Source organism: Thamnophis sirtalis, unplaced genomic scaffold, assembly GCF_051295495.1.
Source record: "Thamnophis sirtalis isolate CommonGarterSnake01/CBP01778 unplaced genomic scaffold, rThaSir2_p1.2 scaffold_1, whole genome shotgun sequence".
In the NCBI taxonomy this organism is placed as follows: Eukaryota; Metazoa; Chordata; class Lepidosauria; order Squamata; family Natricidae; genus Thamnophis; species Thamnophis sirtalis.
The window spans coordinates 99,467,666-99,483,064 of record NW_028261381.1 but is presented as its reverse complement, the minus strand read 5'-3'; positions in this window follow the sequence as shown (position 1 = coordinate 99,483,064).

Here is a 15,399-nt window from a genome sequence, read left to right as displayed (position 1 = left end):
TGAAATGAATGGAATTTGATTTCAGTCTTTGCTGAATTCTTGCCTCAGCAATGATACTTCACTAAAACGAATGATCAAAGCTAAACTGTAGGTTTTCTTTTTCAATGATCCTAGAAGATACCCAGATTGAAACTGTTCATACACTGACAAATTAAACTTTGGGAATCTAGTAATTATCTAAAGCTGTGGGAAAACTTGAGTTCGGTCCATAACCCACAAAGCATTGGAGTGCCATAGAGAAATTTGCTGTGGGACTGAGCAGATGTGAGCACTTTCATTTCCAGCAAATGTTAAAAAAAACTGACTAGAAAAGCTCTTTTTTTGTATACTGCATTCTCTCCAGAGAACAGGGAATGGCTGATAGCCATTGTTTGCCCTAGTAAGGCTGTCTCATACATTTCCAATGCTCTGATGCATCTCACACCATCTATTTCTTTCTCTCCCTGTCAACTGAAACAATGCTGTTGTTTTGGGGGCTGTCAGATCTGGGTAAATGTGAATTTGTAAGGAAATCTGCCCTGACACAGGAAACAGCAAACAATTTAATTTCATTTATCCTGATCAATAAATGGTGTTCTTTGTTTCTTTAATGTGTCTTTCTTCCTGTATTTTTAGATAGCTTTTTTCTTTAAAAAACAAGCATCACATATCTGAGCTGTAACCAACTCTGTTTTGTCACTGGCAGATGGTGCTTTGATCTAGAGGAAGTTCCTCTAGATACAAAAGAAAGGAAGGTGATTTTTCTCATTGTTTCTCATTTTCTGCAGTCTTTACATCTTCAACCTTTGGAAAGAACACAAGGTGGAAAGGAAAAAAAAACCAGTAGTTACCAATATTAGTTTCCCCTCTCTTTACACCACCCAGTGTGTCAACTGAATCAAACACCTTCTGTGAACTGAAAGGAACATGACTAAATTGATAATTAGTAGTCTATAAATATACAGATATGTAAGAAGAAATCAGTACTATTTTTAATTCAGCAAATTTTGCTGTTTACTCCAGATGGTTAGACTCAATTGCAGTGAAATTGCCCAAATGGTACTCTATTCCTCTGACATGATGGAGTATGTTCACAACTTCGGTGAATGGATGTATAAAGTGAACTGGTGTGTGTGTGTGTGTCACATTTTTTATCTATCTGTGTTCTTTAACCACGTACATGATTTTCTTTCAAAAATGCTTTGCATTATTTATCAGCTTTTAACTTTAAAAAAAAAAAAACTTAAAACTTTGGTTAAAAACAGTTAGGAGGGAAACAAAAAGACCAGAACACATTTTGTCCAACAACCAACATCCAAATAAGTAAAGTCAAAACCAGACGAACAATAAAGCAGAAAGGAAAGAATACCAAGAAGAAATCCATACACCCCACTAACAAGGCAAACTACTGTATATAAACAGGATGCAAATCAGAGACTTATTGTCACTAATTATCTTATCTAGCAGGGTAATGAAAAATCTGCAAGCAAAAAACTAAGCTCAGTGAACCCCAAGGACTCCAGAGTTAAATCCCGACCTGCATACTGTATATTTTTTTCTATTGGACATTGAAAAAAGCCTTGTAGAGAATGGGAGTTATATGAAAGCTGCTTTAGATGCTTTAAACTGTGTTCTAGTTATAGTAATTATCTATTACTTCTGTCTCTTTCAATCATGAACAATTTGAACAGTGTAATAACAATATTTATTTAGGACAAAACTTTATCAGTGGATCCCAATAGGGTGAACCTTTTGACTGGATGCAAATGGCTCAGTAACTGATCCTCAAATCAAATGTAGTTCAATTCCTTCCTAACATCCCTGAGACTTTAAAAAAACTGGATGGGGATAATCAATTAAAACAAAGTTTCCATTTCTTTCTTTTAGAAGTTAATTTGACCTATGAGATCAGCTGTGGAGTGCAAGAGGTTTGTGTGTGCATGACAGAAGGAAAGTGAGCTCTGTCCAAAAAGTGTTCGCTTCCTTCACAGATTTGAGGCAGCCTTTTATCTTCTCTGTAAAAATCTTGCTAGATGGCCTTGGAGGATTGCAAAGTCAGTAAGCATTAAGTGGAGATGAAGTTCAGCTGGATATTTGTCGGAACAAAGCTCTGAGTGGCTGTCATATAGTTTATTACGATAAGGCTCTAGAGTAAACTATGACCAAGTTAATTGCATATTTAGTATGTTTATTTTAGAAACTAATTATGAAGGCACTCTCTTTTAATGTGATTGCCATCATGCACGTTAACAGGAATTCTTTGGGAAACTGAGGTTGGATAATTTTTAGATTTATAATATAGGTATTGTTGATGATAACAGTATGTAGTGAAGACTTAGGCTTTAGGGTGTTATCAATTTTAAAGAGTAACACATTCTCAGCTAAATCCAGCAAATTCAGGGCAGCAAATTTTGCTATTACATTTTTCTTTCCACTGAAACACTTTGTTGGAAGGGACCTCATTTAGATGATAGGTGTATGTAACTTGAACCAGAATATAAGTTACACCATGTGGAGTATCTGAAAAGTGCAATTTGCCAGCATCTTTTCTTTATTTCTTATGGTTTGTTTGTTCTGTGAAAAATACTAACCTTTACACAAAATGCTATGGGATGCAGTTTTTCAATATAACCCTCAGATACATTTAACATAAAAAAGCTGTTCTTGATAAGTGAATAGGGACCTTTTATATTAATATCCCTTCATTTATTAAAAGAATTAGATTTTACATCCTCCTGATATAAATGTAATAAGTCCGATTCAGATTTAGCCATGCTCATATGAGGTTCATTTGATGTGAAAACTATTACATCCATAATTGTTGATGTTACTTGGACTGATAATAAAATATCTGCAAGAAAACTATGAAGGGCAAAGACCACAAAGGACCCCACAGATACATAATTATTGATTTTAAGATAAACATTCACAAGCATCCTTTCCTTAAAAAGTTAACACAGAGATTTAAGCTATGTGCTAATTTCTTGGCCTTCCAGCCTCTATATAAAGTTATTTTTCCTAGATTTATTACCTGAGGATATAATAAAGTGACAGAAGCCCCCTTTAAAATTTATCTCTGCGCAGCTCTACAGCTGAGATTTTCTCAATCTCTTGCTCATGGGCAATGTATGAACTGGTGAGAAGCTGTTCTTTTAACTGATAAAGGAGAAATGTTCAGCTGATTAGAATATGAATCTCTCAGGTCCTAAATATACTATTATACTATATAAAAAGAAACATAATCATATTAAATTTGTCCAGTAGGGGAGACATTTGGTAGTCTGGATGTAGGACATACAGTATAATAAGTCTATTCCTGGGTACCACATTTTAAAGATATTAATAATGTTTAGCATGTGTGAAAAAGGGAGACCAGAGAGAGGTTGATAGAATTATGTGATTTCTCCAGGAGGAAAAAAATCTTCCACAATGCCTCAAAATCAAAATTCACTATTAAGAACTCTACTCCACCCTCCTTACTACCCCAATTACAGTTGTTATTGCTGGCATCCTTTATGATCTGAAAATGGCCAGTAGGAGGCATTGCCTTATGATTTTTCTTCTTTGGAATATAATGAAGCTACAAAGGTTGCAGACATTCTGGAGATATTATTCACTTTATTAAGGTATGCATATCTCTTTGATTTCATAATGAAACAATGTTAATATATTTTATATACCGGTATATTATATATATTCCACTACAGAATGTAAGTGGAAATTTCTTCTCCTTTGAAATAATTTCAAACCAAATTTACTTTCATTTAAATGAATGAGAATAGTAAATATATTTCTCTGCACAGCAATAGATGAATGTGTGGATGCTTTATTATTATGTGTGGTGTGGATGCATTTATGTATTGTTCCCTGAAAGAATGTTGGCTTTGTGACTGACTGAATTGCCACCACCAGCATTTCCTCCATTATATAAAATTTAAGGAAGAGCAGTAATTTATCTTATGGATTCAGTGGTTGATGTTAACCAACACTAAAGTATCTTGTTACTTATTACCTCTGTGCACAGCTGGAATAAAAACTCAGATTGAATTGATTATGTAATCAAGTTCTTGCTTATACAACTATAATAATGGTTACATGACTCTAATTGTATCTTCTGGTGTCACCTTTAAAAATTGAATGTTTCTTGTGGGTGCCTTTTAGTGAATAATTGATTATAAGTTTTACACCTTCAGTGGAGGCAGTAAATTCAAGAATGAGCACTGCTGAGCTTTCTTACCTCTTTCCCTCATTCTGTAGTGAGTCATGGGGTCAGCTTGTTTGAATAACAAGTAGACCCTTGACACTTGTCATATATCAAAACCTCTGTTGCATTTCTAAGAATATCTTTGCAATGTTTTTACACTATGAAGGATGTCCCTTTCTCTCTATTGTCTGTTTCCTTTTCAGTTATAAAGCTGTAAAACATTTTCCTCTCTATTGGGGTCTTCTATGAATGAATTTGTATGCCCAAATTGTGTTTGATCAAACATTCTATACAAGATTTATGTAGTCCCATGGGTCTTGCTCTTGGCTGGCTTGGATGCAAGAAACCAGTGACTCATTGTAATCTGTTCTGTTTAGAAAATAAAATGTTTTGATTCTTTCCAGTTATTGTCAACACTGAGTAAGTTTCCCACCACACTTCTTTATTCAAGAAAGATAAATTGGTTATAGCAAACCTGAAAAGAGGTTAATTTAACTAGATACATAATATTGTTCTATTTTCCCTATGGTCTCAATTGTCGTGTACCTGGAGAGATTTTTTCTTCTTCTCTTACCCTGACTTTTATTTGTTGCCCTTTCACAAATGACCAGCTATGTTTCTGAAGGCTTGTGAATGAATAATGTACATAGTGATACAATGAGATAGAGCTGTAATGCTTAAAGATATATATCTGGCGAAAGCAAGCATATTATTGCTCTTAAGTCCTTATGTTTCATCCTATCTGAGAATTTCATAAGCAGAAGTAGTTGTGAAAAGAGCTCTGAGGGAGAAATGCATTTGTGAGGATAGATAAAAAAAGTTAAATATGTATGATTTGATTAAACAGTAAATGGTAATGAACCATATTAGCCTACATATATTTCAAACAATTAACAATTACAAAGAGTAAATTATTTATTTTGTATAAAAAAGGAACTTAATTTCAGACATGTGGGTGAAATTTAAAAAAATCTAGACACTATACACAAAATGCATAATTAATGTGGACACTTATATTTGGTTCGGTGAAATAGAATCTGAGAGATGTATAGACTCAAAAGTTATTTAGTTTGCATTTCAGTGAAGGTCTATGTGACAACAATATTTTTTCTAAGTAACTTTTTTTATGAATCCTCTTTGTAAGCCAGACAGGAATCATGACTAGATGGACAAATTCTGCTTTATTGTAAGACTACATTAGCACAATCTTGCAAATCTGAAAGTGCAAACTTCCCATCACCACTTTTAACTGCTTGATTTACTAAGATGAGAACTTCCTAAGTTTATTTCTCTGACATTAAGCACTGAGGCCTCCTGTTTCTCTTGTTTGATTGTTTCCTAAGCATCTTCTTTCCTTAAAGTTATTCACACAGTCCATTACATGCCATTGGTTTCATATATTGGTAACCATGTTATAATTTAGTTGTCAGTGAGGACATCATGTAGCATATTAGTTTGAGCAAACTCCCCTTCATTTCATAGATTTAGATGAAAGATCAAAATGATTGATTTGTACCAAACCTGTCATCTGAACTTTTTGATCTTCTGCCTTTCAATTTAATGAGAAAAAATGTTGATTTTATTTTTTTCCCCAAAGGGGCTTTTTAGTTAATTTAATCTGGTGTTATCACCTGGCCACGAAACATGTATGATTGCATATCTTTCTTAGAGTTTTCACTGTACTTAGTTTCCTTCAATACTAAGGAAGCCCATCATGAATATTTGGTTTTTTTTCAAATCAGGTAGGATTGACAGCACTTAAATTGGAGAACGATAGAAGAGTGTGTAAACAGAACAGAGAAAATTAATTCCTCGGAATTCTCCACTGTATTGTAATGATAAAGAAAACATTCATATACAACTAAAGGAATTCTAAAGTATCTGAAAATGTAATAAGAAATCAAAGCAACTTTCACAGACTAAAACTTCAACCAATCTAAAGTATCATTCTGCTTAGAAGGAATTCCAGTTGAATTCTACCTACTATTTATATTAAACTAATTTAATATACATTCCTTCACTTACAAGAGGGAGAAGCAGATTCTTGTACTAATGGTAAACTATGCGTAACCCAGTGACAGATTCTTATAGTTTGATATTTATAGGATTGCACCTTTACTAAGGTCTTATGCAATTGCTATTAGTTCCCTGGAATACAGTAGCACTTGCTTTGGCAAACAATTATAGGTAGCCTGAAAATAGTAATTTTTATTCTTTCTATTTCTTTCTCAGGTTAACCAAGTAAATTTTGATGATTTTGCAGGAAATTTTGTTGCTGAAGTTTCTCTTAAATATTTCCTCCAACTCTGCTGCCAACTTCTGTTATTGCTCCCTGTTTGCTTCTTCTGTCAGTTAACTCCCTGGAAACTTGTTGAATTATATTGCTTCTATAGTTTCTGCAGCAAACTCTGTGTACCCAGCAGAGAACTATCACTCAATCATCCATAGTGGGCAATCAGCAACTTTTAGAATACATTATTTGTACTCAGTACAAATAATGTATTTGTACAACTATTACTTTACACACACACACAGACACACACACACACACACACACACGTAGAAAGTCTGTTTCATGTGGTCACTCTTCTAATGTTTTTTTTTAGCTTTCCTCTTATTGAATACCATTGTCACTTGTTGAATTTGGTTAATTTAGAATAATTTAATTTAAGGAGATAAGGTAAAAAATATCAATAAATGCCAATATGTGGCTCATTCTCAGGCACTATGAAAACTACCAAAGAAGTTCCAGAGCAAATATTGAGTAACAAAATTAACAATAACATGACACAAATATTCGGGTACAATTTGATTTTCAGTTCAACGGACAACAGTTAAGAAAAAAGACAGAAACCTTAGTAGGAGAATTGCACATAAACAATTCACTCATAATGGTAGCCACCATTAACATTTCAATAATCCACTGAGTTTTGATCATTGAATAAATTCAACTGCCTTTATTTCTTTATTTGATATTAATCCCATCTTTACTACTTTATAAGTAATTCAAGGCAGTGAACATGCAGTATATAACAGTCCTTCCCCCTTCTATTTTTCCATAAGGTATGAAAACAACCTTGTGAGGTGAATTGGTCTGATAGAAAGTGATTGGTCCCAAGTCACCCAGCCTCAGGGATGATATTCACTTACTTTCTCTACTGTGCATGTGAGCATGCACAGGGCAGTCCATTGATGGGCTTGGCTGAACATGTATAAGTGTGGCTTGAAAATGTGCCTAAATAGGATGCGATAGAGCCGGGTCTGGTGGGTGGGCCTCATGCGATTTCCACTACCAGTTCGAGTGACCCAGTCCTAACTGGCTGAATACCACCTCTGCCCAGCTAGTTTTCATGCCTAAGGCAGGATTAAGATAAAACTTTGTTCTCTTAGCATAGAAATAAGGGAATTTCCTTTTATCAATGTATGCATGTGTCATCATTTCAATCTTCAAAAAAATAAAATAAACATTTTCTGATAACTAAATAATACTTGTTTTGATTTATTCTCAAATTTTCCTTCTTCAACCAAGCTGTTCTTCTTATATAATCCCTGTTCTAAATCTCTGTATTTCACTATATGGTTTAAGTGACCAGTCTGGTACATGAATATAAAACATCCAATTGTCGGTTTCTTTTTGTATATCCAATTTCTTCTGGTAAGATCAGTTTTAGTATAAATTGGACAGGTTTGGAATATTATTGGGCCTATTTCCTCCTTCTGCACATGTTTCAGTCTGTCATGCCCAAGTTACTGAATCATACAAAGGCTAATCAAACCTTGAATACCTTACAGGGGGGAAAAAGTATCAAATTGGCCTATAAGTATTCTGTTAGTCTAATGTCTGAAATCTTGGTTTAGCACATATGTTGAGCTGTCATTTATCAACTATATATTAGGCATTATGCTAGGCTCGAGAATATATGTGTTATGGCTAATATTAACTCATGAGGTATGGTGATACAGCCAGCTCATAGTCAATGAGCTGGAAACTATTAATAGTGTCTGTCACTAAGGAGTGGGAGGGAGTTTATCTATGCAAGCTTACAGAACATTACTCTGTCATGCTCTGAATGACAAGCAGATATCAAGACATGCTGGTTGTTTATGTACACATACCAGGCAAATTGTATATGTACATATACATAGACAGTATATGTACACAATACACATGCACGTGAACACACCCCACAAATTAGATCAATGCTACTGGTAGAAGTGTTACAAGTTCTAGAAGCACAGACTCTATCCCATTACCTATAATAACATATAAACTAAACACACTGTCACTGAGATATTCTAACATATCAGTATACTTGCATAGTAATACTAGCCACTTTCAATTAATAATAATAATAAAGAACATTCCAACTTTCTTAATTACCTTTGAATAAAGACATGATTTCATATATTTTTAGCTACTACTATACGACTATTGATCCAGTTCATGGGTAACAAAAATATACACACCAATATAAGTCCAATTATTACTTATTTTTTATGTCTGTCCTTTCTACCAAATAGCTTGCATTAAAAGAAACCTTATAATTTTCCTTAGACATAACTGATAAGAAGGCATTGGTTTATCAAATATTTTAAGAGATTGAATAATAATAAATGTTCTGAATTGAGTTTGTGACATCACCCAATTTCAAATGATCCACCCACCACTATATAGAAGGTGTAACTTTGCAGTTCTGAACACTGAATTATAAGGGGGGAGAGAGAGAGGGCGGGGGCAGGAATAACTAGTAGATAAATTTAGCCATTCCTTCATTTCTGATATGACGTATATCAGGGCTGTGACTTGCTAAAATATTAATAATCATGAATATTTATTAGTTTTGGGCAAATTAACATGCAGCATGGTGTCAACTAACAAAAATTAAGTATAGATATATGACATATAGCATAAAATACATTAGGATAAGTGGATGTCCTTTGCATATTACACAATCTGTTCTATTTCAAGAATTTATTTGAATTTCTCAAAAGGTTGAGAAAGGCTGGTCAAAAGACTTAATGCTCTTAGTGTTCCAGAACATAAAAGTTTGATTCAAATATTCATACCACTTTTGACTCAGGGGAGTATATCAATCATGAGCTCTAAGTCAATTTTCAGAGTCCTGAAATCTTAGTCCTGCTTATAGATGTGCTGATTCTAGTATTCTAGTACAGGGCTGTAAAACTCCTGGCCTGCAGAAGGCCACGTTCACATCCACACCCAGTTTAGCAAAGGGGAAAAAAGCCCTGATACATCATGTGATGCCGCCATGATGACATGAGTTTGACACCCTTGTTCTAGTAGCAGGAGAAAGCAAACATGTGACTGGAAAAAAATGAATGACTTGAAACTGCTTGGAAACCACATGATAGATTTTCTACTCAAAAGCAACTCTTCATTTTAATTTCCAATTCTGCTTCAATATGAGGACTCAACAGGAGCTTCATCAAACTGTTTTCTAATGGAACTGTTGATTACAGACTCTTATTTATTTACTGATCAGCTCACTTCCTAAGGCTGCCTATTTTCAAAGTGACTCTGGGCAGCCAACAGATGGTTATAAAACACAGATAATGAAATAAATATGAGAACAGAAAAAACCATCATGTTTGTGGCAAAGACAAATTGAAAATTTACAACATTTAGTCCATTTACTTATTAGCCTGGTCTAGTATCTGTGCAAAGAGTCAGATTTTTAAGCCTCTTCTCCATCCCAGTGGAGGGAGCCATACAGATCCAAAACGCCTATTCCAATTTGTAGTATACATTTTTTCTATTACATTTTTCTTCAAAGTTTTAAAAAGGAACATAAAAACTAACACAAAGTAATACAAAAGAAAAAAGAAAGGAGAAAAGTGCAGAAAGAGAAAAAATCTGCTTTCATTTGCAATAAATATATTCTAAGTATGATTATAAAATTATTTTTATTATTACAAAAAGCTCACTTTTTCATTTTGCAAAAATGTATTTGTGTGCATGTTTGTGTGTGAATGCACACATGCATGCATGCATGTACATACATACATATATACATACATACATACACACACACACACATACATACATCCTAATAATCATATCTCCAAGTTATAACTGCATTTTTTCTGTTTTATGCAAAAAGATTTCCACACAATGCTAAATGTAGATATTGTCTTTTCCTTAACCAAGAAAATCAAATTAGACATCTTTGCAAATTCCATCTTCTTCACAAATCATTCCTCTTTTGTGGGTAGCATCAAACTTTAGTAATATTGCTTCAGTAGTCATATATAAAAACAAAGTTCCATGGCTTTCTCCCCCTAGCTATTTATCCATGAATTAAAAATGTATTTAATTGTACATTTGTGTTTAAAAACTTCTGAGTTAGTGTATTTATTTGCATAATCTTTTTTTTGCTTTTTTACGCATATACCATACATGATAAATCTTTCATGGTGTTCACATTTCTAGCATAAATTCAAACCACCTTTATACATTCTAGACAATTTATCTGATGACAAATAGCAATGTTACATCATTTTATTTTTTTAAAAAAAAATCATTTAAAGCCAGAACATAAAATAAATTTCAGTCCTTTGAATCACATATTTTCCCATTTATCTATTAGTATATTGTAGTTTTGTCTTTTTCATAAAAGGCACTCTTTTGTATGAAAGTTTCAAGAATGGCTGGAATTAGAATCTACTCTTATCTCTGTTATGATATTTTAGCAATTTTTAGTGCCTTTATTATGAATCTCTCTGTCTCTCTCTCTTATCTCTCTGTCTCTGTCTGTCTGTCTGTCTCTCTGTCTCTGTCTCTGTCTCTGTCTCTGTCTCTCTCTCTCTCTCTCTCTCTCTATCTATCTATCTATCTATCTATATATATAATATTTAATTTAACAAGAAATGTTAGTGCGTTTAAGAAAAGATCTAACATATGTATATGATGAGAGCAAAATAGCTTGAAATAGAGCTATACTAGTCTCCATTTATTTATCAGCAAACAATTCAATACAAAAATGGTTTTGGCCTGGGAGGCTCCAAGGGTGAAGCTGAAAGGCAAGCAGTATGCTCCTTCCCATATTTGGGGCATAACATTTGGACCCTAATCTCCAAAACCAAATGCTTAGCTGACAAAGACCACCTGAAAACTGAATTACACACTCTCACAAATGTATTAATCTCCAACAGATTCCAAAGAAAAACACCCTCCTTCCTTACATCAAAGGCATCACAGATAAAATCAGCAAAATTCTCCACAAACACAATATCAAGACAGCCTTCAACACTGACCAAAAAATAGCCAACGTCTTAAGATACCCCAAAGACAAAATCCAGCTAGAAAACCAAGGAGTCCACGAAATACCATGCAAAACCTGCCCTGCAACATACATAGGACAAACGAACAGGAGAATAAATGCATGCATCACAGAACACAAGAACGCAATAAGAAAAAAAGAAAAAAACTTCCTCTCTTTTCCAGCACCTTAAAGCTACAGGACATGAAATTAATTCTGAAGGAACCAGGTTAATCTCCAAAACAGAACACTTCAACAAGAGAATAATTATGGAAGCTATCGAAATAGAGAAACACCCTCACAACATGAATAAACATGATGATACCTCCTGCCTATCAGACATCTGGAAACCAGCCCTAGTCAACAAACGAGCCCCACCCACCACCCAGGCCATTACAACATGAAACAACAATAGACACACAGCCAGCACAAATCAGCACCAATCTACCAATCATGATACAACCACACAACCAATCATTCCACTTACTGAAACAGAGCCAGCATTCCACACACACACAAACCAAGATTTATAGAAAGACGGCAGCTCCGATCACATTTTAAGCCCAAAACCCAGCCTGAAGATGGCGAGTGAGACCTCACTGAAACATTGCCAAGACAATCTCAATCTTACATGAGAAAAGACCCGAATACAACAAGACCAGCATATCTACACCCATGAAAATCTATGAAATATATATGTGTGTGTGTGTGTGTGTGTGGGTGGGTGGGTGTGGGTGTGGGTGTGGGTGTGGGTGTGGGTGTGAGCTAGCCATACCCTTACTGGGATTTATTTATTTATCAGCACAAATATAACACAAAATGTGTAACAAAGGCAACAGTAAAAACATTGAGTTTCTGTCGTGATGATTGACAGATAATGGAAGCTGTTAGCTGTTAGCTTCCTCCCATAATTGGAGCTTACCAGGGGTTGTATGTGTGTGTGTATATATATATTTGTATTTGTGCTGATAAATAGATATATTATACATACATATATACATACATACATACATAAATACATACATACATACATACACATACATACAAAAGGTATTAGAAGGGGGAGAAGATATACAGTATAACTATTCTATTTATTTGGGATATTGAATCACTATAATATTCTGCTATATTTTAATTATTTTTTCTGTCTCTTTTATAATCTGTAATTCAGTCACCTTATAGGGGAAATGGCTGCCATACAAATTTAATGAAAAAAGATAAATAAACATAGAATGAGACTAAGGAATTGGTTCCAGTAAATGGAACCTAACCCTACCTGTATATACTAAAAAAATATTGAATCCATTAAATTCATATTGGGTTATATATAGGATTGTATCTAAATAACGTCAGTGATAGCTGGTGAATAAGCAGTACTTGCCATTAGGTCAACAAAATAAAACTTAAAGTCCATATTTGTAAATTAACTTAAAATACACCAAATGCCAAAAAAGAAGTTAAAGCAAATACTTTTAAAGATCTATTTCAGCCATTTTTTCAAAGACATTTAACTTTTTTCTTTTTGCAAAATACTGGATAATGTTGCAATATTAAAGAATAATTTTCAAATGGAAGTAATCTGCTAAAAAGATTTTAGAATAAGAAAAGAAAACATTCTTTAAGAAATTGCTTGCAGTCAATTGTGTTCGGGAAATATATAGATATGAGCACTCAGTAAAATTGCACTAATATGAATTGTCTCATTAATTGCAGATATTAGATCAAAGTGCTAGCTACTATTTAATGAAATGGAAATAATATTAAAAGGTTCAAATCAGACCATGTTGTGTAAGAGTTAACATCCTGTAAATAGTTCAGTGCCAGGCTCTGATCTTTAAGATTAAGCTAGATGTAAATAAAGGTAAAGGTAAGGTTCCCCTTGCACATATGTGTTGTTCCCGACTCTAGGGGGCAGTGCTTATCCCTGTTTCAAAGTTGAAGAGCCAGTGCTGTCCGAAGGTGTCTCCCTGGTCATGTGGCCAGCCAAAGGTACATGGAACTCTGTTATCTTCCCACAAAAGGTGATCCCTATTTTTCTACTTGGATTTTTACATGCTTTTGAACTGCTAGGTTGGCAGAAGCTGGGACAAGTAACGGGAGTTCACTCCATTACGTGAAGCTAAGGATTCGACCCGGTGAACTGCTGACCTTTCTAATTGACAAACTCAATGTCTTAGCCACTGAGCCACTGCATCTGTAGGTGTACATAGAAAATTTAAATATCAAAGAAGTTTCTGGATATATTTTTAAAGATTTTGCAGGTTTTCATAAGAGATATTTATTTTGTCATAATATATCATTAAAAAAACCCTCGTCCAAAGTCTAAATTAGTAAATTGACCAATGTCATAATTATCTAACTCAGAACACAAATTTATCCAAACCATAGTTTTCAGATGTATTGCAAACATAGTTCTCTTCTCAAAAGTTCTTTTTCAAGCTAGAATACAAACATCATCAATAACATTTTGATTGAAAAAATTGACCAAAAGTTAATTATAGATTATTGAAAGACATGAAATTGTGCCACTTGTAGGTGAAATAATAGATGCTCTTCAGCACTGGATCATCCTTACAGAGATTTTTTGTGGATTAAGAATAAAATAATTAAGTTAGCTAGCCTCTTTTCCTTCAAATGCACACAAAAATTCAATTGTTAAAACACAGAGAATGTTAATAAGTTCCCCCAAGTGCACAGAACAAGTTTAATTGTTGATATCTTTAATAGGAGAATTTTCAAAGTACTGATTATTTGGAGTATTTTGAAATTCTGTGTTCGACATTTGTTTCTTTCTTCCCACTAGCACAACAAAAAAGAGGGAGAAAAGCATGTGGACATTTGAAAATAACTAAAAAGAAAAGTTGTAATTAAAAGAAGTAAAAATTGTGCATCAATTAATCCAACCCTAACAAAGCAAATGTCAAACTATGTATCTCCTTTCTATAATTTCTGAGCTCCCTATTCACAATGTGATTGGAAGGCAAAAATAATGAGTTGATATCACCTGATATGATATAAAATAAATGAAATTGAATCGCATGGTTTTTAAACACTCACCAACAGCACTCACCACACACTGTTTAAGAAAAGATGAAATATTTATATGTTGAAAATAAAAACACAAAAAACCACCACTCTCAACCAGAAGATCAGGCCCTAACACCAGAGTCAGCCCATGGTCAGTCCTATCTAGTCTGGAACTTAAATTTAGCTCAGGATTCTAATATTAACTTACAAATATAGCAATACAGACCTAGTAAGTGCGTTTTCTTTAATATAATAGAAGAAAGCAGAGAAGCAACAAAGCATTTAATAACAAGACAAAATGCCTAAGTATAATGTCTCCCTTTAAATAGCTCAGAACACTAAATTACCTTCTCCAACAGTTCTGATCTGACTATTTTAATCTTCAGGATAAGGCTTTTTTTTGTGAGCGATCATCATTATTTATAGAATTTACATTAGCCCTTCTTACATCCAGTCTTTAAATTATAACAGAACAACTAGAGAGGAAAAAATACTTGCAAGAGCAAAAAACAATGAATTGCCAAAAATAATTAAACAGGACATAAGTTGCTCTCAACTCTGCCTCTCTCTTAATGTATCCTATTAAAAGGTACACATTATCTCAATGCACTGTCAACAATCTAAAAGTTCCTCATTTTGTACGTACAACAAATCTGAACAAATAAAGCCAAATGCAAAACCTAAAAGAATCAATACTATTTTTTTCTTTAATTTAGGAAATCAATGCAAATAAAAAAGCTCCATAATTTCTTCTTCCTTTCAGGTTTTTGAATATGGATCTTGATAACTGAGGTTGTTGAGTTATAAAACTAAATATGCTACTGAAATAAATCAGTTTATGCACATTATGGATATGTTACAATTTTTAAACCAAAGGATTGTCCCATCAATCAGTTCCTTCGGATCTTT